The sequence below is a fragment of the Bemisia tabaci genome, chromosome 7 (assembly GCF_918797505.1).
Source record: "Bemisia tabaci chromosome 7, PGI_BMITA_v3".
In the NCBI taxonomy this organism is placed as follows: domain Eukaryota; kingdom Metazoa; phylum Arthropoda; class Insecta; order Hemiptera; family Aleyrodidae; genus Bemisia; species Bemisia tabaci.
The window spans coordinates 4,177,396-4,203,466 of NC_092799.1; the positions used below are offsets into that span (position 1 = coordinate 4,177,396).

The 26,071-nt window shown below is 39.7% G+C and overlaps 1 protein-coding gene across 1 annotated transcript in view; it reads right to left on the bottom strand.

The window, feature by feature from the left end:
• Window positions 1-26,071, bottom strand: part of LOC109031561 (neuropeptide CCHamide-1 receptor) — a 94,284-nt gene that overhangs the window by 35,836 nt on the left and 32,377 nt on the right. The window lies entirely within an intron of this gene.

The following is a 26,071-nucleotide window of genomic DNA, read 5'->3' on the forward strand; positions in this document are numbered from 1 at the left end:
TGCTTGACTAAGGTTGATGAGGGGCCGGAAATCTCAGGAAACGTTCCCAATTGCTCTACTGTATGTGAATTGGACGTATTTATGCTAAAAGGAACTATGATACACGCTATGCCTATGCACATAGTTCCTTGTAGCATAAATAGTCCAATTATTATACCACGTAACCGCACGTGTGTATGGGTTGCTCAATCAAAGGCTTCCGGGAAAGTAAATTTTGACCGAGAATTCTTGGGAACAGGAAAGCTCTTACATAGATTCCTTAGCTTGAAATCTTCAAAAATATTTTTGTAAGTAAAAATAAGAAGACTGCATGCGTCTTTTTTGTTTTATTTTTATTTTAACATCATTAATTGCACGCACAATGCTGTTTTCAAAATATGTTGTTCACTCTTTCTACGATAGGATAAACATCACAGTAAAATACTTAGGAATTTCATATATTAAAAGCTCTCTAACTTCTTGAAGTCTCATCTTTTATCCGAGTAATTCCCTTGAATCCATCGTTCTGATTTCCATGATGTTTCCCCTTCTGTCGGATTTCAAATTATGACTGCGGTTTTTGTTTTGCTTTGAGCAACTCCATGAGAGGACTGCATCCCTGAGCAATTGGGGAGGTAGAAAAAATCCCTCCGACCCTCCCATCTTCACAATGACATGCCACTTCAGCTGAAAATAAAACCTCTGCACAACTAACACACGACTCGGCATTTTCATCGCGTGAAACAATAATAGAGGTAAAATAATTCATATTCGCGAAAGCGTCGGAGCAGAAAATAGTGGTGGCGCTTCGGCAGACGTCAGACAAGTCAGGGGTTGAGGGAGACGGCAATGAAAACACTGGACGCCAGAGAGAACATTCAAGTGCACGGTCCGCCACCGCCGATTGAGTCATAATTTCCGCGATCACTCCATAGATACAAAATGAGCTTCGAGTAATTATTTCACAGAGAAAATACAACACAGCCACACGAGGTTGCCTTTGTATACATGTTTCCTAGAAAATAGAACGGTGACAAGTGGAAATGCACTGAAAAAAAATCTCGGTGTATTTACTTAAAAAAGGGTAAAATAAGGGTAGAATTCAGGGTTCTATTTGATCCCAGTTTTTTCTTGGTAAAATTGCCATTTATGGAATTGGTAATTTTACCGAGAAATCTCGGTAAATTTAGTCAAACTGGAATGTTTGTTATCTTCTTGTATTTAACACTGATAATAAGCGGCTCGGCAGGAATCCTGGAAATAAACAACATTCTCACAAACACAGCCGTGTCAGGGTGTGCATTATCCCAACAATCACACTCAAACACATTCGAAATGTGATTCGACACTTAAAATTCAAATTGGTTTCCGCGTGACCCATTTCTCCCCGCTATCTAGGGACGCGGAGAATATCTGCAAATTGGCATCACTCTCGCGCGATCGGTTTGATGACCCGAACTACGAGGGTCGCAAATGGGTTAAATCTCGCGCGACCCTTCCGTGGGGAGGGGGTTGGGGTGCCCCCCTCCCCCGCTCGGCCAAGTGCACTGTCATGGTCATACAGCGTCCTCTGTTGCTAACTCTCGCAACGAAAAACTGTTGATTTTTTCGTTATGAACTTATACACTATTCTGCTGGAAGCAAAATATTCCTGACCAAGGTTCCTCCACAACATAGTATTGTTGCATTTTTTACTCACGGTATCACAGATATAGAGAAGCTGAGTTACATTTAAAAAATAAAAATAAAAAAAATAAAATAAATAAATAATAATAATAAAAAAAAAAAAAAAAAGATGTCTGCCATTTTAAGTGAAACTCGTCTCGGAGCTTTGCGTGGATATAGAATACTGAAGCTAATTTTGACACCATTATATTCCAATTTAATGTAAAGTAATAAACTTCCACTCTAGTTTTCGTTAAATCGTAAATTTGTTACCGACTCTCTGTGCTACTTTCGCGGTTCTTTTTTATTAATGCGAAAAATACATAATTGAGCAATTGGTGACTTAATTTTCCCTGCTTCATAGAGAAAATTGACTATAAGGAGGCTGGTTAATGAAATTGATGGACTATGCGATGGACAAATAAGACAAGGAGGAAATGGAGCAAACTTGTTGGTGGAGGCGGGTAGTTTTATTGGAAGAATGGAAGTAAATAATAGACTAGCTAAAAGCAACCCACGAGAGGCCCTTTAGTTGGTCCATCATTTCCTCCCTTAGTTTATTATCACCACCTATGTTAATCAATAGGATTGCTCAGGATTTCCCTTGGTCTACCTTGTCTATAGCTTTGTCTATGAATTTCAATAATCGGCTTGCTGATATTAAAGAATACACAGTTGATCCATGTATTAAAAGCTGAAATTAGAGGGATTGTAAAAAGTATCTTTGTGATGAGATGTGAAGTAAAAATTATGAAAAAAGAAAGCGTTGTGTATAAATAAACCTGAGATTTTTTTTCAATTTAAAAAAAAAAAAATCACTCAGTTTCTAGAACTAAAATTCGTTTCCTATGCTCGAAACTTCAGTTACCTGGAATGAAAACTTTAGTATTCCATTTGAATTGAAGTTGTTTGTTCCGTTTTAAAACATCATTATTCCGTATATTAGTCTGCTCGGCAAACCTCGGCAAAAATGCATTTAGTTCAGCTGTAAACCTTTAATTGAAAAAGGATGCAGTATACTATCAGTCAGCCTTGCAATACTCTTGCGGACTGATTCGCCTTTAATTACGAAGGTAGGCAAAATCGGGTACTGCTGAGTTAAATTTGTAGTATCCAGTTCAATAACAAGTAGTTACGCTCTAGATCGCCTAAGGAAGAAATTCAGACTTCACGAATGTATTTTCTGTGATCCTCAAACAATTTTATTACATAAATAAAAGGGGAAAAAAAACTATATTTTAGCTTGGGAGATTGTGTGTAATCACATTTTCTGTGACATCAAAAGTAATTCACCGATATTAATCATCAGATAAAGTTGTACTTTATCACCCAATCTGACATCTACGCGGTCGTCCCACCTGTCTCTTTCCGGTGAGGGGGGGGGGAGGGCTCACGCACGATCCAAGTGACGTCATTCTCTCTTCGGCTCGATATTTCCTCACGCTGGAGCTATTAATACTTTCGCTGATTAATGGGTCTCAAATATTATTTTCGCGCCCGCTGAATTTAGCGCTGAGGTTAGGTCAGTTTTTCGGGGGACGGACTAATTGTCAGAGCCGGCTTGTCAGCGTACATTCAAGTTTTCGTGAGATTGCTATTGTTTCAATTTAAGGGCTCTATTTATAGCGGGCACGATTACTATTGGGGCCAGCTGTTATTTGCGATATGTAGTCCGCTTGAATTATCTCATCAAATACGAGGGTCATCCAAAAAGTAAGGTTCCCTACCTTGTATCTTCCGAACGAAAAGAGATAAATCAAATCGATAAAAACGTACATATTAGGCATACTCTAAGCTTTAAAACAAGCTCAAGTTTTTGAAAATCGGTTGAGGACTTCGCGAGAAAACTCAATTTTACTGAGACGACCTCCCGTCGTCGCGTGCCCACCTCCGAGGTCAGGATGCGCGGAGAGTCCCTTACTTCAGACTCGGCTTATCGCCTCTAAACATCAAATCGAAAAGGAATTTAAAAGATTTTATCAAGTAGGCCTTACCTTACTTTTTGAGATAGTCTCCGCATCTTTTTTGACATTTCTGGTATCATTACAGCAGCTCTTTCATGCCTTCCGCGTAAAAGGTCTCGTCTTGGCTCCAAAACCAGTCATTGCCAGCGATCTGCACCTCTAAATCGGTTGGAAATCGCTTTCCACAGTGGGAGTTTTTCATCTCAGGAATAGACGAAAGTCACCTGAGGCTAAATTAAGAGAGTACGGAGGATTGGGGAAAAATTTTACCACGGTAAGCAACTGATTTGGAAGTGCAGATCGCTGGCAATGACTGGTTTTGGAGCCAAGACGAGACCTTTTACGCGGAAGGCATGAAAGAGCTGCTGTAATGATACCAGAAATGTCAAAAAAGATGCGGAGACTATCTCAAAAAGTAAGGTAAGGCCTACTTGATAAAATCTTTTAAATTCCTTTTCGATTTGATGTCTAGAGGCGATAAGCCGAGTCTGAAGTAAGGGACTCTTCGCGCATCCTGACCTCGGAGGTGGGCACGCGACGACGGGAGGTCGTCTCAGTAAAATTGAGTTTTCTCGCGAAGCCCTCAACCGATTTTCAAAAACTTGAGCTTGTTTTAAAGCTTAGAGTATGCCTAATATGTACGTTTTTATCGATTTGATTTATCTCTTTTCGTTCGGAAGATACAAGGTAGGGAACCTTACTTTTTGGATGACCCTCGTAGTTTGTTATGAAATCTTCCGACGACAGCTGAACGCTGTAAACTCAATTGAATCAGTGAGAACGAAAACACACCAACTCGCAAAAATGAAAAGTATCAATACACACACGAAACCGAACAGTGAATGAAGAAATTAGTCTAAGAAAGGGATTTTTGGTGCCGAAATACAAGCAATTAAGGGCATTTTAAAGGTTCAAGTCGGAACAGATGCGCTAACTTCAATGACTTTTATAAAAATTAACTGTCTCTTATGAAAATTGAGCAGTTTCGAGTTACCGAGTTGGTGTGTTTTCGAACTCACTGATTCAATTGTAGATATGTTGTTAAATTTGTTTCTGTAAAAAAAAAAAAAAATCAACGAAAATCCAACCTCCGTAAATCTAGAGGAACTGCGACATGTCATTAATAATCCAAACGGACGAAATTAAGCATGATGATGTTCAGGTTTTCTTGTGATGAAGCATTATATGACGAGGAAATCTTGAATGAAGTTGAGGATATTTTGGCTTAAAACGGCAGCAATGTATATAGGTTGCAATTCCCCGAACTGGTTTCATCCTTTTTGAATGAATTTTCCTTTGATGTCAACAACATGATTACGACTAAAAGTTTGACTATCAGAGACTCAATGTTTCCTAGCTAATGTGCCAACTCCGTGAAAGAATAATTTAAGCTAAGTGCATCAAGCTTGCGACATAACTTGATTTGTACGTTTAATTTTGATCGAAAAATAGCTTTTTATCCATAGTTCTACCATCTATTTTATTAAAGTTTTAATGAATTTAAGAAGGTTTTCATTCTTTTCGAATTCTGATTATTAGTTTCTTCAAACAATTATCCGTAAATTTTTTGTTCAGGTTTTAGATCAATTTCTTCACGCGGTTTATCTCATACATACGGTGACTAATGGCCTATGATTGGTGATTTCGTTGCTCCTCTGACGAAGGGCGTATCTCAATTTAATGATAGCCTTATTCTCCGTAGAAATCTACGCTTACCAGGGCTCCAGTGGCGTGGTGTGAATTGCGATTTATCGATTGTTATGCAATTTAAATCTAAGGAAAAGGATCGATAAACAGGGTGTTCGCAGCGAACACCTTAATAATTGATTCTTTACCACATATATTTAAATGGCATAACAATCGATATATCGCAATTCACGCCACGCCACTGCAGGGCTCATAAAGAAATCAAGATACTCGTGCACCCTTGCGCCAGATGAGCGACGATTTAACGGATAATGTTAAACTTAACTCATTACAAAAATCGAATGGGGTCATAAGTAAGGAACATTTTTTCCAAGAACACCCAGTTTATGCGGAAAATGTAATGTCCGCTAAATTATCCATTAATAGAGAATTTGCGCAGGTGTCTTAAATTTTGTGAATTTCATCTTCAAAATGATACTAATAAGAAAACTGAGAACGAGGATATCCTTGGTTTCTGAATTGAACAATTATTGGAGACAATATGACAAAATAACCTGATCTGCTAAAATACATGTGTTTAAGTGGAAAATGCAGCCAGATGACGTCATAATGTGGCACATTTTCTCACTTACAAATCTATTTTTCTCCAATGTCCCATGTCAGAAAAAAATTATGAAAAATACTGCGAACTCAGCTCATTAAGCACTCTCAGGTGGAGCTATACATTTTTTGTGTGCAAATTCTCCATTCAAAAATTAAAAGAGTCGTTCATTTTCTGTATAAAGTATTACAGATAACCAAGGTAGGTTAGCTAAAGCTCAAACACCCCGTAGATATTTAATGCGACCAAGTCGATGGTGAAAGTCGGCAATCACATAACTCGGTTTGCGACGGCAATTCTTTAAAATTGCAGTGATTTTTCTTCTCTGTGTGAAGAAAATTCTGCAAAAACTTCAAGGAATGATGTCAATTTGTTCTCTTTTATAAAAATAACACAGAGGCGGAGATTTTCAGACACCGCAAACGAGTTATGTGATTGCCGACTTGCACCGTCGAAGTTTCCTCTGCTCAAGTCAATCCCGTCACAAAGCTTTACCGAAACGTTCCATCACTGGAAATTGCGTCGGTAAAGTTCTCAGTGGCGTGCGGTTTAAATCCTCGCAAATCACGGAAATCAATTGACGTTTTGCACTGCTCCAGTGGCAATCCGTCGACCACCGTTTCCAGAACAACAAAAGGACCTCTAAACTCGCTTCTCGACGGGGTCCAATTTTTCCCCCAATTGTAAGTTTGCAATTGACAGGTGAGAAATTCCGGTACCGGCGCAAATCTTCGCACGGCGCACACTGGATCGAGTTGATAGGAGAAGTCGGACGAAATCTGAAAGCTTTAAAAGCTTATATTCTCGAGAGGATAAAACAAAAAAGTTCAAGAAGGCAGTGCTGTCATTTTATTTTATCAAAATATTCCGAAATAATTTCGATTTCTGGAAACATATTCCGATTTGCCATAGTTCAGAGAAAAATTCCGGGGGACAATTCCGAAATACGCCCGGATTTAGTTCCGAAGATCGTCAAATTTAATCAAAAAGTCCCCAAATTTGATCAAATAAATGGTCAAACTGGCGAAAAACCGCATATTTCGAGGGCGTTCCGAGAATAGCTGAAAATTCCGGGGAAAGTTCCGATTATTTGGAAAGATCCGAATTTCGGAATTAATTCCGGAAAATGGTAGCACTGTAAGAATGGCCCTATTGGGTTTTTCGTAAAATTTCCTTTGAGAGACATCCTTTAAAATTGAATTTGTGACTAAATAAACATCAAAATTTGAACTTTGAGCCAAAAAATTCATATCCGACCGTCGTTCCACTGTGCGGCGGACCGAGGTGCACTTTCGCCTTGCAGCGGTCGAGAAAGCACCGCTGCACCGAAATTTATCACTTCCGGGAGCGATTTTCTCCGTGAGGTCGATTCGAGTTATTTTCGTCGGTTTTCGCTATTTTGAGCGCCACTACGCTGACTCGAGGCGTAACTCCGTTTTTGCGTGAACCCGTGGAAACATGGGGTTATACGGACCGAACAGCTCATCTTAAATTGCGCCAATGCGTTGACGAAACGTAAACGAAAGGTGCAACCGCGAGACAAGCAATTATTCAGCTTATCCAAGCTCGCTTGGGTTCATACCCACCACGACGCTTTCGATACCTTCATGGATCGGTTACGTATGACAGCGTGTTTTTCTTAGTGTGCCGTTTTATTGCATTTCATTTTCCAACTCTCCACTTGCGATCAGATGAGCGGCAAAATGCAAATAGAGATTAAAATGACATATGAAGAATATTTATAGTTTTCATATGGTGAGCTTCACAAGAATCAAAAGATCATTGATCGGTTAATCAATCATAATTTTGAGAAATGAATTGACCAATAGACAATACTGCCATGCTAAGGTAGAACGCCGTATGAACCCTCAGACGTTGCCACTTTCCTTCGATAAAACCTTTATTTACTAAGAAAATCGTGAATTTTTTTCTTCGATTTTTTCAGACAGTTTCGTTCGCTATTTTTTTTTCTAAAATGTTCGAAAATTGGGAGGAAGAATACGCATAATTGTTCTCAAATATTCATATTTTATCCGGAACAATTTGGCAACTCGCGAATGTTCATACGGCTTTTTTTTTTTTTTTTCGCACGGCAGAATAGGTAAGGAATTAAGAACTACACGCAGCACACGTTCTCTCATCAAAAAATATCGCAAAATACGTTGGACGTATCAAAAACTATTAGAATTAACTTATAAATAAGAAATTAATGATCGTAGTTTACAGTGCGAGAGATAAATCCTTACTCTCCACACACGAAAAAAACCATAATCAAAGTAGACAAAATTAGGCATTGAAATCAGCCTGTAGGTTGCGCAAATGGTTTTATACACATTTCCGTCTACTTCTGGTGCGTCTTATGTTTAATGTAGTAAAAAAAAAAATTAAGTAGTAGAAAAAAATTAAGCAGGGAAATTCGTCCATCTTAAAATAAACCGAAATTAGTTTAGTGCTTGAGTTGACTTCATAGGACTCTGATTTTTGTGAGCGGGAAGTATGAATTATCGTGGGCAAAAACAGCTCTCTCCTAATTATTCATAAGTTGACTTTAAAGAGTTACGTTGTGTTTATCGCATTGAATGCAAAATTTTGATATTTACGGTGCTTATTTTGTACCCTGTCTCGTGGCTTATTTTGAATGTATTTTTCAATTCGGCACTCCAATTCCTGCCTTATCCGTGGGAAAAATTTTGTGCATAGGAATACCAATGTTGGGTTTGGGTTTCTACATTGAGCATGGAATTGTAGTTCCTAATTGCAAGATGTGGTCCATTTCATTTTGAATTGCATTCTTTTCTGAAATTCATTTTGAAACTTCACTCTGTCCATCAGGGCAAAAAATCTCTTAACATAACTAAAAGCACAGCCATGTGAATATTACCATTATACTACGCAATCCGTCATAATGACCAAGAGAGGAATTTCTTGATCATTGCTGATGTGAAATGAGAAAGTTTACGAGCTTCAGATAGTAGTTGTAGATGTTAAAACCAAAAGTCCAGTTTGAAGATACAATTCAAGTTCAGTAGAGACCCTAAAGAGGAGAATATCAGCTTCAAATCCGCGTTGGACAGAAACTTATGTATGAGAGAGTTGGATGCAGCGAAGTAGAATAAAACCGAGAGGTCCAGAGTTAATGATGATCAAATTGATGAGCAACTTTGACAACCGGCTTTCACGATACCACTGCTAGCCTCTCTATTTTACCCTGTTCCTAGAGACACAACACGGTGGTTCAAATTTGAAGTGTTTCCTGTCAAAATTTGAACTGGTCATGGAACGGATTGCATAATATGAAAGTCTGACATTTGAATCCCGTGATTCAACGTGCTGGACTCACAATTTTAGGGGTTGATGATCGTCGATAATAAGTCGTGATAATTTTTGAAACATTTCATAGGGTTCTTTTTTTTTGTCTGAATTAAGAAATCGTCAACTATTTTAAAAAAAGAGAGAAGGCTCTTTTATAAGAAAATTCTAAAATTATATTTATTCTTTTTCTGATAATGCATATAATTGCAAGAAATTACCAAAGAGTAAAAGAAGGAGGAAGCTTAGTTATGAAAAAATTCTGAAAAATATTGGAAGCAGGCTCTCTTTAACCAAACGATTTGGAGGGAAAAATAGGATATTGAATTTAAATGATTTGGTGGAAGAGGGAACTCTCTTCTTTGAAACGATTAATAAAACTTGAAGAAATGAGAGTCCCTTTTTGTGTCTAATCAAATCATTGTTGCGCTTGATAACTTTTGAGCCGTTGTCTCAATATTAGAATCATCTGAGGTGCTCAAACAGAATTAAGACGTTTTCTTCCTAGAAATCAGCGGCAAAAACGAATTCAAATGAAAAACTTTGCCTATTGAATTCATAATTCTTGGCTTCAAAGAACTCTCATTTGAATAAACTCGGTGATTTCAAAATTTCAGAGGACAGAAATATTTTCTCGATTTGAAATCTTGTGACTTTTCGATCAATCTCACTTTTCTCGCAATGCACTGAGTCTCAAAATAATAAGTTTTGATCCAAGAGTAGATTTTTTCCCCTAAGCCTACGAGGTAATTTAGCCCGTTATTGAACGAGAACTAGGAGTCTATCGTCTGAAAATGGACGGTGAAAACCAGTCTTACTAAATTATGAACGGATTTAATAGGTTAAATTCTAAAATTTAAGAAAACTCACTAGTCAGAGAAATTTAACAATCAGACGCGTTTCGGCCCGTAAGGTCATCATCAGGGACGTCAGAATCATCATCATTGAGTCGCGTCCCTGATGATGACCTTACGGATCAAAACGCGTCGGATTGTGGTTCTCTGACTAGTGAGTTTTCTTAAATTTTATATTTTAACCTATGACCTAGTCTGATACTTTTTTTAAAACGCAGTTGATCGGTTTAATAGGGTTTAAAACATTTGGCTCCAAATAACTTTTTAAGGAGCTTTCATCTTTGTATAAAAGCTAATTTTATTGGTGAATGTTGAGAGAAAAAAATAATCGATTTTAAACACAGGGAATTCCCAATTCAATTCCCCGGATTTTCCGGAGCTTTGAAAGTTCATTTACATATTATTTTTTTATCTTCGCACGGAGTACGTTCATTATAATTAAAATTGCAACAAATTCACATCAAGCATAAAACCTTATTAGCTTAACCACTGCGCTTGAAACTTTTTTCAGAGTTTTGGAGTCATATCACGTAGATTTCCTGGAACATTAACTTTGAAGTGTGTAATGAACTTTACACTAAATCTGAGAAGCTGTTTTGTTGTTTTCCTCTCCACAATTGATACTTGAAGACTACACATTTCATCGTTTTCCAGACAAATGAAAGTAAATTGCAAAATAGACTTACTTTTTGCACATAATCAGAAGGAGGAGCGGTAAAATTTACAAACGGGAACGCACAATAGTTGACTGATAAAAATTAAATTTTCGAGTAAAATTTTGCAATAGTAAAATGAGGGACTCGGAGGACAAGACGTATACGTGTTTCTTTGGTTATTTTGAGGAATTTGTGTTTTCCGTAAAAGGAAAAAAAAAAGCTAAAAGGAAAAGCTTTGGCAAAATAAAGCGCCAACACACATATTGATGCATAACAACTCGATTTTAGTAGTGATTTTTTCACAGAATATCCTTTAAGACAAGTTTTAGTTTAAAAAATGCACTTATGCGCATTGCCCTCTAAACAGCTCAATTGCAATTACACGGAGAAAAAAACTTCGTGCATGGGACCCGAAGTTGAGATCAGATGGATCTCTGAGGTTTTCTGATCATGCATCCGAAAACTTGAGGTCGAGCTGCCGAAGTTCGGATCAGACATCGAGACACTTCGTTAAGCACCGGAGTACTTCAGCTGTGGGACCCGAACGCTTCAGCTGGAACACTTCTAGTCCTCGAGATCGAGACTGCAACAGAGGTAAAGGATACTGACAAGGCCGCAGCGTGGAGGCTGATTTAATATCAATCTTCCATCGCATTGCTAAGGCGCAATGATACAACTATACGTACTCTCCGGAACGCGTGCGGTATCACGCCACAATTGAAGGCGTTTTCGAAACGGCCAAATTTCCAAATCAGGAACCTTGCGTCGCATGGATAATCGTCAACCAGAACTGGCCGGCAAATATTAAGCACTTTTGCAACCCTTCTTCAGTACATTTACTAAAAATTCAGTTCCTCAAACGGAGGAAAAATGTAGTACTTTTCGATGCCTTTTAAGTTGATTGTTAAATTGAGTTCATATTATACTTTCGGTACAAATCCAACTACTTCAGATGTCTGACCCGAACTTCGGTAGCTGGACCTCAAGTTTTTAGTTACATGATCCGACAACTTCAGAGATCCATATGACTTCGACTTCAGGTTCCACGCACGAAGTTTTTTTCTCCGTGTACACTTTTCCGTCCGAGAAACGACGTCCCGTAGCAAAACGGACGAAATGAGGGAGGGGGAGCACCTTATCGTTTCATTGAAGTTGAAGTCCTCGTACGTTGCCTGCCGGTTTTTTCCCCCTTCTTCTTTCCTTTTTTTCAAAACGGCTTTTATTTAATTTCGCAGGAAGGCGCGTGCTTATTCTAAGGAGCATCGCTTTTAAAAGCATGGCCGATTCTCTGCCGCAGGCCTCTTCTTCATCGCCCGGAACTTTCTGATCCGTTTCAATTACTTTGCCTTTCGCGGGAAAATTTGCTCATACAAAATAATAATCTCGACCGGAGAATTCAACAGGCATCGGACGGAATCTTGGAAGGCGGCACGGGCACGGCGGACCAGCGTTGCCACTATAGCGGAAAGGTGTCTGATATTACCGTGATAAGCAACGTAAATCAAAGGACTTTCATCGAGAAGTGGCAACCGGCGCGGACTCAAGTTGGCACGATTTCGATTAATCATGTGTCTCCTTTGTTACAACAATTTATAAAACCCCTGCGGGAGGTTCATTGATCATGTGCCCACTCCACTGGGAGCAACTTATTTCGGCAGCTATCCGATTCGACGCACAGCCGGCAAAAAAACAAAAGAGATAAAGAGGGGGAACTTCGCAAAAAATGGGGACAATGAGTCACTTGCAAATCCTTGCCAGAAGGAAAAGAAAACTTGTCTCTCCTGGAAAGTGGCTCAAAAATCAAACTAAGATGGCCAAAGCGCGAAACCACCTATCTCCATTGCGGTGTTTCAAAAGTTCCGCTCCAATTTTACTTTTCCGAAGAGAAGCGAGCCAAATTTATGGTTTGAAATTACACAGGATACTCGAATTCTCCTAACAGAGAAAAAAAATCATGGAAATTTTTCAAAAAATTACGTCAATTAGTTATCCGACCAAAAAATAAAGTATAACACACAGAAAAAAAATTCTCGGCGTTTTTACCAAGGTCCGCTGGTACCTTTACGATCTCACCTTTTTTTTTACCAATTATTGGTAATTTTACCAAGATAGACTGGTAAGCTTACCTAAAAACCGGTATTTTGACAGTTTTTTTCAGGTAAGAATACCACTTTTATTGGTAATTGATTCCCGGTAACTTTGCCATTTTATCTCGGTAATTCTACCACAGTCGATACAAAATATTGGCGTTTTTACCAAGGTCCAGTAAAATTACCGAGAAAGTTCGATAATTTTACCGAGATTTCTCGGTAAAATTACCAAATCCATAAATGGTAATTTTACCAAGAAAAAACTGGGATCAAATAGAACCCTGAATTCTTGGTAATTTTACCCTTTTCTTAGTAAATACACCGATATATTTTTTTCAGTGCAGGAGGTGCGCAACGTCGAAAACGGGGATACGTGGTTTTGTACTTTGGTCATCGAATTAGTACATTCGACAAAATTAAATTCACTCCTCATTTTGCAATCTGCGTCAAAAATTCGAGCATTTTCCAGCTTGTTGCCTCAAAATGTATAATAATAAGGTGAAGGTATAATCTTACACGGACGAGATTGTAAGACTTGTCGCACCTTGAAAACTTTAATTTTAACATGTTGAATCATATACGATTCGAATAATTTTTTCGATCCACTCTACAAATATTATTTTAGCAAAAGCTTGATTGTTATTCGGTCGTGCTAAGGAAGAACGTCGTATGAATATTCGAGAGTTGCTAAAATTCCCCAGGTTAATCGTGTATTTTTTAGGGAATTACTAATATTTTTCCACGAAATTTTCAGGTATTTTAAATCAAATGTTGCTAACCAAATCAATTTTGAAAATTGAAAAATTTGAGGCAAAAACTCAAAAAAATTTCGGTTGATTCGGCTTTTATTGAGGGGAATCTGCCAACGCATGAAGGTTCATACGGCGTTTTTTCTCAGCACGGCAGTATTGCTTGGTCTTACGAAATCAAATTTGAACCACTGCGCCGTTTTTTAGAGCAAGGCCCTCGTTTCCTGTGAAATGAGTACAACGTCATTACGTATGGGTCTACCGTCTTCCTGAACGCCAAGCTGCCGGTTGGGAAGGATAATAAACAATAATACATGTTCCAATGGGCCTGTTGCAAACTTATGCTAGAGCAAAAACAAGAGTTGTTCCTTATAGATAATGTCTCAAAAATCACGATGAGCGCATCGGCAATCTCTGAAATGCACTTTTAACTTTACAATCTGCGTAAGAAATTTGCGTTGTTTTAAGCTTCCCGCTTCAAAAAGGATACGACGGCACAGGTGAACATTTCGTTAGAGGATTCGTTCCATTTAATCCCTACTCAACATGGCCGACGCTTCCGCGCACAAGTTGAGGAGAGAACGAGGTCAAACAAGGCGGATATCTATTAAAGCGAGAAAAATGTGAATGTAAACACGCCGATTGTTATCATGTGGTTGGAATTATCGTCCCGTCACATGTGTTTTAGTGGATTGGCGTCGGCAATGTTGAATATTGCGTAGTATCCTTGTGAGCAGGGGTTGGATGGAATGACTCCTCTAACGAAATGTTCACTTGAGCCGTGGCAGCGGGAAGCTTGAAAAAATGCAAATTTCTCATGCAAATTGTGAAGTAAGGAGTGAATTTCAGACTTTGCCGATGCGCTCATCGTGATTTTTGAGACATTTTCTAGGAGTGACAGCTCTTATTTTTGCTCTAGAAAAAGTTTGCAACAGGCCCATTTATATCTGAGCCGTCATAAAATAAATTAATCTTACACGATCTGGCACCCCCGCACGAGGAAAGAGTGGCATGGTTCTCTAGGTGATTGAGCCGCGGACTTTTGAAGTCAATTTCAGACGCGTCTGTGGAAGAGGATAGTTTGACACATTTTTCCCTCAAAAATATTTCCAGCTCGGACACCCACATAATTCACTCAGGAGGGTCAGGAGAAGGTGTCCGTTTTTTGGGCCCGGATGCGTGTTTTTTGACACATCATCCTACGGTTAGCGACGCGGGGGAGTCTCCATTCAGCAGTCGTCCTCTTGTGATCAACATTTATAGCATGAAAAAGAGGGAAAAGAATAAGAGCCGGAGATAAAGCATACGGAAACTTTAAAAAACGCGTCAGCGCTGGATGAGTAAACAAGATAGACCTACCTAACCTATTATAATAAGATAGTTTCAGCACTCATCATATCATCTCGTCGCTCGCCTGAAAAAGGGCGCAATGGAGATGTTGCATTGCATTTGTGAGGAATTTTCGATTTGACTATTTATTCATGTGTAAAAGTTGGCAGGAAACACGAGGGAGCCACTGGTTTTCTCTGAATTCAACTCCCAAGCTCAAAAAAAGCTCTCAAGTTGAGGCCAAAATGGAGAGGGCATCCCACGCTATACTGAGATTCCACCTCTACATGAAGACAAAATCTCCGTACAAAGATAGGGAGCAAATAAATTAGCAGGGTTGCCGTGTTTTCAGTTTTGGAGTCCCTAATTGAAGTGGCAGCCTTGTCAATGTATTTGCTCCCTATCTTTGCATGGAGAGTTTGTCTTGATGTAGAGGTGGACTCTCAGGATAACGTGGGATATCCCCTCCATTTAAGCCTCAACTTGAGAGCTTTTCGTGAGCTTGGGAGTTAATTCAGAGAAAACCAGTGGCACCATCGTGTTTCTCGCGAACTTTTACATAAGAATCAATGGTTAAATCGCAAATTCCTCACACATGCAACATCTCTATTGTGATACGTTCCATACAGTTTAGACTTTTAATGAGCAAAAAGTCGTTGAGATGAGAAAATTCAGGGTGTACCTAAAAACGGCTCTTATCGAGACCCCCCTGGTAAAAATTGGCGATAGGAGCTGCGTTTCAAAATACCATAGGAGTTCTTATAGCCGACTGAAGAAGGCGATAGAAAATCATATAGCTGGCTGTAGAAAGTGGAAAAAATCATACGGCCGGGATACATGAAGCGATAAAAAATTATACAGCAGGGCTATAGTTCCTATCGCCGGGCTTTACACTTTATTGCTTGGCTGTTGCTTTTTCGCCATCGGCTATAAAAGGCTATAAGAAATTGCGTAGAAATTCGTGTGCTTTGTAAATCCTTAAGTTTGTACGGAATCACCTTAATATTTACAAAACGCACATTATATTTTCCTTTACTACACTTTTTTTTTTTCATCAATTAAAATGAGAATAATCCATACAGAGTGTGCAAACATTTCAAAGTCATGAGTTGAAAAACGCTGACTCCGCCAGATTAAATATTAAAGCCTAACACAAAGCGGAGCGGCGGCGCACTGGCGCCTACAAACCTAACAGGGATACTTCACGCATTGCGCAATGCGTGAAGTATCCCTGTTAAGTTTGTAGGCGCCAATGCGCGTTTCGCGCTGGCTGCCCGAATGCCGCGCCACGCCGCTTGAAACGACTATTTCACACCAGAGGTATTGCACAGTATCATACGAAATTGAAGGCGCTCCAACATATTAGGAATGGCAGGCATCTCTCAAAAGTACGGAGCTTTCCTCGCAAAATAAATCAAGATACTACGGCCCAAAAAGAGAGCGGTAGTCCAAATACTCAATCAGTCCTAGCATCCGTAATTAGTAACGTTTAGCGTACACGTTATCGCCAGGCTGTTGCTCAGTTGCCATCGGCTATAAAAGGCTATAAGAAATTGTGTTGCCGGCTATAGAAGATATTGGAAATCTTACAGCCGGCTGTAGGTCTATGGTATTTTGGAACACAGATTCTACTGCCAATTTTTACCGGGGCCGCCTTTTCTCCAGCTTCACAAAAGAAATTCAGGATACTCTGTGCGAAGTGGCAACGTCGGAAAGGATCCTTGCTCCGCTAGCTTGTATTAAAAAATCATTGGCGCGTTTTCATTCTCGGTAAAGGTCGAGTGAACAATGGTGCAGGTGTCACACCCCCACCCCGCGTGTTTGAGCGGAACCTCGAAAAGGTGAACTCCAGTAACAAGCCGAGGTTTTGTTGTTCTCGGAGGAAAAAATCACGGGGTTTTTTCCACGACAGTTTGGAGCTGAAGGTAACAAGCTTACATACATAAAGAGACCTGTGTATATCGCTCACAGCTGCTCCCCCTGTTCATTTATGGTGGAAGGGGGGGGGGGGGGCGTGAAGGATGCGCTGTCGTGCTTCGGAAAAAACCACGACGTCCTAAAATATGTGTTTACGGTAAAAGGAACTATGAGAGAATGAGTAAGATCAAAAAAGCCTATGAAGCTTAAAAATTCCACGGGGATGCTGTCATCTGATTTAATTTCTTTGAACATAGTTCCTTTCTTAAGATGATTCGATGGACGCTATATTTTGTGTCAGAACTGCATGCGATATATCGCAGAGATTAGTTCCATTTTTTCAGCTACTTGTCATGTTTTTCGAATTTTGAGATCGCAATGCTGTTTTCAGGAGACTAAAAAATTCACTTACCAATTTTGAAAACAAATTCAACATAATGAAGCCGTGTTTTTTTAGGGGAAAAATATTGCATTCGAAACTGATATCGGAACTGCACTCGAATGCGAAATTTCCTCTCTAAAAAAAACCACGTCTATATTTCGTTGAATTTGTTTGTCAAAATGGGTAAGTGAATTCTTTAGTCTCCTCACGACAGAGTTGCGATCTCAAAATTCGAGAAAAATGACGAGTAGCTGAAAAAATGGAACCAATCGATGCGATATATCGCATGTCGTTTTGACACAAAATATGGCGTCCATCGAATCACCTTAACTATTAACCGACTTTATAAATATAGTATGCAATAAATGCTAATCAGGCCATGCTTCAATAAAAAAAAAACAATGTGCAAGTCGGCTAATAGCGCAGCCTTTTTTTTCGCATCATGAGTAGCCGAAAACCTACAAATCTTGTTCCTTTCTTAATAAATATGTAATCTAAAATGTAATTGATTTTTGTTCAGTATCCATCAACACAACCACGACTCATTGAGATTATTATCGATGCCATGGCTTAGAAAAGGTTTTACAACTATTTGCCACAAGTCTATGTTTTTAAAATGAAGTAATATTCTTAAGAATAAAGAGAATAAAAATAATCTATGTAGAGTGTGGAGACATTCCAAAGTCATGAGTTGAAAAACACTAACTTCACGGGTTTGAATATTGGACTCTAACACTGAGCGGTCGGTGTGCTGCCAGCGGAAACGCGCACTCGGCGCCTACGAACCTACGTGAATACTTCACGCATTGCGCAAAGCTTGAAGTATCCCTTTAGGTTTGTAGGCACCAATGTGGGTTCAGCGCTGGCCGGCTGCTCGTGCCACGGCGCCTCAAGCAACTATTTCACAACGCAGGCGTTGCACAGTATCATACGAAATTGAAGGCGTTCCAACATATTAAGAATGACAGGCATCCTTTAGGAGTACGGAGCTTTCCTCGCGAAATTAATCATGACGAAGCTCAAAACTATGAAGATGCAACATTTTCACAACACTGTTAGGACGTTGATTCCTTTTAGCTAAATGCTATCCATCTATTCCTCTATTTTTTTTTAAGAAAAACAGGTGCAGAAGTTCGCGTATTTTACAATATCCAAAGGTTAAGTTCAGTAATTTGGAAAGCAATGAAAGTTATCCCTCATAATTACATAAATTTCCGATATAGAGTCAAAACCCCAATCTGCTACATTATCAAAAGGAGAAGATACGACGGGATCCCCGACAATGTCCCGATCGGAGATAGGCATTTTCCGAGTTGAGGCGTCGATACTCTCCCGCTAATGAATGAAAATCCGACAACTTTCCAGGCGCGAGGTTGAGGGCTCCAGCTCCCTCCAGGGCAACGCAACCCTTCGCGGCTATAATTAGGAGCCACTCACCGGCCTCAGACAAAGCGCCACCTTGATAATGTGCTGCGCTTCTTTAATTTATTGTTCTGCGGCAATAAATAAAAGGCCCGCTCAAACTTTCATCCCCCGGAAAGCGCCTCCCCCTCCCCCACTCGCCGATGGAGTTCGGAACTGCATTATTGAACTGCGTACGTTATGAGAGCGTAACAAGGCAGCGCGGTGTTGCCGGATTTCATTTTCGAAAAATTGACCGATTTAAATTGAGTCCTTCGTTGTACTGAGATAATCGATGTCGATAGGTACGAGTAGGTTATTATTTTCATCTATTCTTTGTATCATGGGTGCTTTAAAGCCCAATTCACACTATCAATCCGACATAATTGAACGAAAAGTTGGATGGAGAGTTGGACGCGAAAAAATTTGATTCGATTACTCTCCGTTCAACTTTCAATCTAATTGGCGCCGTCAATTGAATGAAAAGTTGAATGTGACGTCACATTCAAGTTTCCGTTTAATTTTTCATCAAACTGTCATTTTCTTTCGGTAGTATCACACTATCCAACTTATCATCACGACAAGCTACATTCAAGATTTGAATGAAAAGTTTGATTGTGTGAATTGGGCTATAGTCATGCATTGTGGAACTCAACGTGGGACCCTGATGCCTTGATCAATGGCAATCATAGTGACGTCGAAATGACCTTGGGCTTTTGACGGTTAGCCACCTCGCTTGCTCTCATTTGATACTTTTATATTGCTATCTTTTTCTATGATACAATTGGACGTATTTAAAGAAAAAAGTTGGCTTTCAATTTCATTGATCAGCCCGCTGAAAATATGTCGATAACTGACTAATTTCGACGACTGACGAGGATCGATGGATGGAATAAACTATAGAAACATGACTGATCTGTCAGCCTCTACGAATCTCTAGGAAATAAAACCATCATGAGTATGATTTCTTTTGTATTATTATCTCCGATTTTCATCATGATGAAATTATTCAGGCTCAGATGATTGAAAGAGATGATTGTCTTGTCCCTTCTCCTTTCGGCTCCCGGACACGGAAGCCGGGTTGCAATCCCTCGTCCCTTATTCGAACCCGAATTCGAGGTGTTTCACCTCTAAAATATGAATTGATTAGCCTCGTCCATTATATCCGGTTTTTGCCGGCTAAACATATTCCGCGCATCGTGGGCGGACAGAAATGTTGCCGATTCGCGGTCAAAAATCCACGCATAACCGGGGGAAATATTCGAAATACGTACAAGCTGGCAGCGCTGGTGAGCCGTGCCTGTGATAGGCAAATCGTGATGATAAAGGAGGGTTTAAGGGATCACCGTCGGGAGATGATTATTTTCAGGCGGAGAGGCATCCCTTGCTAAAAACAAAAACACTCAACTATGTAGGGTTTCTTACTGGAGTTAAGCGGTTTACTCCTTAGCGGAGCCGTGTTCACCTGCGGAAATGACTCCGTGCAGCAGAAATTGGATACTTACTGTTCACGTGGGACGCGACCGGTATGGTAGGCGGGTTTTCCCTTGATTCTCATTCTTCCCGAAATTGCTTTGAAAATTAGGGATCTGCCGCTCATCTACGTATCGATATATTTTTTTTTTTCGACCACAACACACGCACCAACACTGAGGAAACGTTCTTGCCCAAGCATGAGGTTCCACCACTCACTGGAAGAAAAAAAAAACACATTGGATCTAGAGTCTAGACTCTTGAAAACATTGACAAAAAAAAGGACTCTTGATTCAATCAGATTTAAGCTTAAATCAAAAGGAAATCCGCTCAAATTAAGAGGCTTGGTTCTTGATTTAAGCTTAAATCTGATGGAATCAAGAGTATTCTTTCTTGTCGATGTTTTTAAGAATCTGGACTCAATATCCAATGTGTTTTTTTTTTCCAGTGCTGTCAGTGGTGCTTTCTGTCGGAAAGACAGAAGTGGTGTGAGAGAAAGCAGAATGGACCAATAGAAAAGGTGCGCATTTAAGCAATATAATATAAGTTTCCTCGTCCAAATTGCCTGTGAAATACGATTTTTTAAAATGAAAACTACTAGAATTGACTCTTAACCACGAGAGGGACGTTTTTCTATGCATGGATTACGATGATTGCATTGTGAACGCGACTATTGTAGTATATAGCGCCTTGATGCAATTATTCGTGCTGTTTGGATATACGGGTTGCATGACGAGGATTTGAAGGCGTTTTCGCTTTCCTTTTCCTATCAATACGGTCGGCGCCTTATCGCAGCGCCGGCGAGGTGGTACATCTTTATGTCATTAGTCTGACAAGCTGTTTCTCCTGTGAGCGAGAAAGAACTTACATTATTTTTTTTTTTAATGACGAATTCATTTCAATTATTCCGTCAAAAAACAGATTATATGGTGATAAGCGTAATTAAACTGAACATACTACGAGACGAGGTGCAGAAAACATTATGATACATGTTTTCTTTTCATAATTTCCTATAGAACACGATCTGTAAAACCATATACTGAAAAGAACTTCTAACCAAGGTATTAACGTTTTTCGGTGCATAAATTCAAACTTCCCACGCATAAAATTTCTCAATAATTATAATTCGCTGTTACCGCGAATTCAAATTTTTGCGGGCACTAAAAAGCGCCAATTCATAACGCCTTCAACATCAGAGAAATACTTCAAACGCTACACCGTTTTACACATAAGTTCCAACATGTAAGTAGGCCATTAGACAATAAGGCACGACTTTTGAAGCAAAATCTCACGTAGAATACGATTCACGCAACGAGAATTACTGAGATCAACTCATAGCCAAGATATCAACATTTCATGGGTAGAGAAACATTTTTATACTTTGCACGTCAATCACTAACTTCATTTTTTCCCTCTTTATCTGTATATATTTATTTCGTAATTTTATAAGATCAATTCTTTGTAGCACGGTCAACGTGAAATTTTGATTATGAAACGCATAATAGGATACTTGAATTCGCATATTGTTTAGTGGTAGATTAGCACTAATGAAAGAAAGAGGCCAGCAACATTGCAATTTTCCCCGCAGTTTTTGGGATAGGCCAAATAACCTTCTCCAAAGTGCAATAGATACATATGAGAAGATCTGTGTCTTCAGCGGTCTGGAACTCTTGCCTCAGAGAATATTATTCAAATATCTAATAATTTCAATAGTAGATGTTCTTTATTGAAGTGTATTTTATTTATTGTAAATAAATATTGTCGAATTTATCAATCACTCTCAAAGTCCTCGACAAAGCAGTGCTTACCTACCGCACATGAGATACAGATAACACCACAGGTATGACGGTCCTCCGATGGTAACAATTCAAAAAAGAGTTTTTTTGCCTATGAATTACTAGAGCTTTTTTTGTAAAAGCTTGCTTCAGTTCAGGAGATCTGTGTGCTAATCTAAAGTGGCAAGCATAAAAGGTTTGAATCAACTCTGAAATTGAAGATCCATTCTCTCTTTCATCTATTTCTACCTCGTAATTCTGGTGCTTCAGTTTTTAGCGAAGGAAAACTCGAAATTAAGATGACTGTCCTGTCCTCTAGCGTTTATCAAAAATGCAAATCTAATCAGCGCCCGGTAGTGCTTTCAAGAGCTTATTTTTTATTCACACCTCAGTCTCGTCGACAGTTCTTTCCTCGTCTGAGAAAAAAGTGTCCCTGAACCTGATTTCTATCATTCGAGTACAATTTATTCGCAAGCGACTTCTTGAGTTGTAGGGTTGAGGGAGATCGTGCAATCAGGGACAAAGGGTTTTGAAGGAGCTATCTTACGATCAAGACAACCGAGAATTGAACGTATTTCTGCCAAACGAAACCATGCGCACAAGCTCCATGCGACGTTTCTAGTTTTCCGCCGCAATTTGATTTTTTTACAGAGAAATTATTGGTTGAATCTGTTTGAAAATTTCACTGTATTTTATCGACGACACAAAGAAAATTCAGTGAAATTGTCGGACAGCTACGCTGAACAATTTCTCTGTAAAAAGATAAAATTGCGGTGGAAATTTTGAAACGCCGCATGGCGCGATTCCCGAGTCAAGAGCTGAGTGCGGGACTTAGGTTGGGAACATGGCGCGATGCTTGAAGTATTCCTGCAGTTTCGCAGGCCCTTCCCGAGATCGTTCGTCGCGCAAAGTTTAAAATTTCTGGAATTGTATTCTGGAAGAGATTTTTAAAATTTTTACTGAAGAATTTTTTAAACGTCGCATGGCGCTTGTGATACTTGAGCCGGCAGGTGACGATACAGGCTGTTATCGTCATTAATTCACTATCGATCTATCATCGATTTGTCATCGATATTATCGTTATTATCGGTTATTAACATCGGCTGTTTATGCCATCGATTTATACTACACATTGAACAACCGAGATTTAAAAGATCGTGTTCGATACATCGAACAGGTGAGATTGTATCGATATCGATTGGTTCAACATGTAAACATAACCACAAAAGTTTTTTTTTTTTTTTTTATTGAGAGTTTAGTGGCTTTATTCCTTTAGGAATCTACAGCCATCTATAGGCACTATTTATTGTCCGAAGACATCAGGGAGTTTGGTAGACATCCATGCTCGGGCTTACAAATTTTCACGGATTAAGGCCGAGCGAATTCTGCTTACAGATCCACTCGTCAGTTCCATGAAAATTTGTCGTCACCACCGGGATTCGAACCCGGGACCTATTGACCTAGAGTCAGACGCGCTAACCACTAGGCCAACCTGGCCGGCTTAACCACAAAAGTCAATTTAGAAATCCGACGAAACGAGTCCTCTGTGATAGATTTCTGAATCTTTCGAATACCAAATGGCAATGAACGGTGAAATTGTAAAGAATTTTTCTTATTTTCAACTTTTCCAACATAAATCCTAAAATTTTTATTTAAGGTTGTGCTCTATTGTTTTGAATCAAACGATGCATCGAACCATTATCGAATACGATCCATATCTCGTGCTGATAGAATTTCCAAAATCATTTTAAATTTTCTCCCTGTGAGTTTTTGCCCCCCCCCCCCCCAGATAAACGTTTCGCTCGAATTCAAGGGAATCCTCGGAAATTCCGAAATTGTCCGCACTCCGCACCCACACACAAACAAGCGACAAAAAGCCCAAATTATTCCTCGTGAAGGACTTTTCAATCGGGAGCATAGCATCTTGCAACATTTTTATCTCAACTCCCACCTGAACACCCACTCGTGACTTCTGCTCCTTTGACTTGGAATTGGAATCCCTCCCTCTTGAATCTGGGCTTCTCTTCTCGAGCATTGTCGAGAGTCCCGTATCAATCGGAAGGGAAAGAGTTTGCGGCGACAGATGGGAATCTTGAGGGACGTAAATTCAAACGAGTCGTAAAAATAGTCCCTCCTCCCATGTCTCACAGTGAGCCGACTCTATGCCTAAGAACGAACATTTTGGCCGAAAATGTAATCGATCCATTCGATACATCAAACAGGTGAGATTACACCGATATCGATTAGTTCAACATTTAAACATAGCCTCAATAGTCAACTGGGTAATCAGAGGGAACAAGTTTTTTGTGATAGATTTTTTATTCGTATGACTAAAAAATGGAAAAGAAAGGTGAAATTATTAGGAATTTTCTCAGTTTCAGCTTATCCAGCTTAAATCCTAAATTTTTTTTAGGTTATGTTTTATTGTTTTGAACCAAACGATACATCGAACCATTGAACCAAATGTCTCGTGGACCTTATTTTTCGCGGTTTTAGACATTATTTCCGTAAATAATCCATTTTGGGGGGCTCTTTTCAACTGTCCCCTGGCTACAAACCCTGAAATTTGCTGCCGATGCTTCAATTTAGCGATAAAAACCAGGTTTAGCTTTATGCCGAACTAGTTCAGATATTATCTAAACTAAGCTCCTATGCCAAGCTAAACTTTGAGTTAGCATACAACCCAAAATCGGGTTTGCCTACTATCCAAAATAAATAGCTGGGGCCGTGTCAGCTATCCGAAGTTGGTGTTGTACACCGATATTCCGGCAAAAATCCAAGCCTGCTATACTTAGATTTTGAAAAAAATGTCCTAAATTTGTGTACACAAATATTATGTGATAAAGATGCAAATTCTCCCATTTAAACAATGTAAATTTTCATTTTTTGTCACAGTTCGTTCTAGCATTCTACTGAGCCGATTTTCATGATTTTTGCAGCCCATTCTATGTCCTAGATTTTCTCATAATTGAATAGACTACAGAGCTGAGCAAAAAGGGGGCAATGAGCAAGATTTGAAATTCCCGTCAATAAAAAATGGCGGGAATTTCATATTTGACATGAAATTGAACTCCCTGGAAAATCCCATTCCTAGGAGGCTTAGGAGGGCGCCGAGCGCCCCCGGGGGTTGGGCCGCGTAGCGGCCATAGGGTATAGCCCCCTGGTAGTCCAATATCTTGGACGCAACAGTACGAAATGATTTTCTCATCGTCCAAAGTTCCAGACCATCCGCCCACTGTGCCTCCCCCTCGAAGATTTTTCCGCGGGCTCGTTTTGTAATTTGCCGCGACTGCTTACTCCGCCGTCTTTAATTGTTGTTATCGTCGCTCCCCCCTCTCATCACCCCCGTTCCCCTCTTATCTCCGCCCTCCTCCCTCGAGCCCCCCATTACGTCCGATTAAAAGCCCCCTCCCCCTGGATACTAGTGGACGGAACCGAATAAATGGCCGAGATTAAATCGAATGGCTCGAGAGCCACCCTCCCCGCTCGCGATTTTTATTAAGTGTCAAACGGGATTTTCTGCTCCCGATCCAGGGTATCGAATGAATAATGGAAAAGGGTCCCGTGTGAAGGAACTCCAAGGTGCGCAACCGTGACTCAACGCCGATGGTTACAGTGAAAAAAATGCGGTTTTTCATCGCAGGACTGAGTAATTCTTCGCCCTAGAGTCCTTTTGTACTGAGAGTTAAGACAACACCCCATCATGGAGTCACAAACGGGAATAAAGATTACACAAATTGAACGTTTTTCGTAATCTTTAATCGGCTAATCCTCAAATTCCTTTCTCCGTTCCTTCTCTCATTCCGTTTGTTCCTTGCCGAACCCGCGATTCCCTGGTCTATTCCAGATTATAATCTTTGCCTTCGGTGAAAAAGGAATCTTTATTCCCGTTTATGCCACTGTGGAGGCCTGAAATGTGGTAACCAATCAGAAATAGATTCACATTGTCTTAACTCTCGGTATAAAGGGACTCTACTTCGCCCTCATTCGAGAGGTTCCTTGCCACAACCAGCTTCAACTAGAGGACCTCTTAAAATTCAAGCTTCTTCCGGAAAGATTATTGAAATCGATGGAAAAAGCATTAGACTAAGAAAACAAAGAGAAAATAAAGGTGTTACACCTTCCGGTGGAAGCGCTTGGTTGCGATGGACAAAGGAGGTACCTAACTGACGGCAACCCACGTGCTGGGACCCTATACCTGATATTTAGTCCACTGGTCCACCCTTTCGATCTCAGTCTATAAGAAGCACCCTATCCAACCAATGAGATTGCTCCATTTT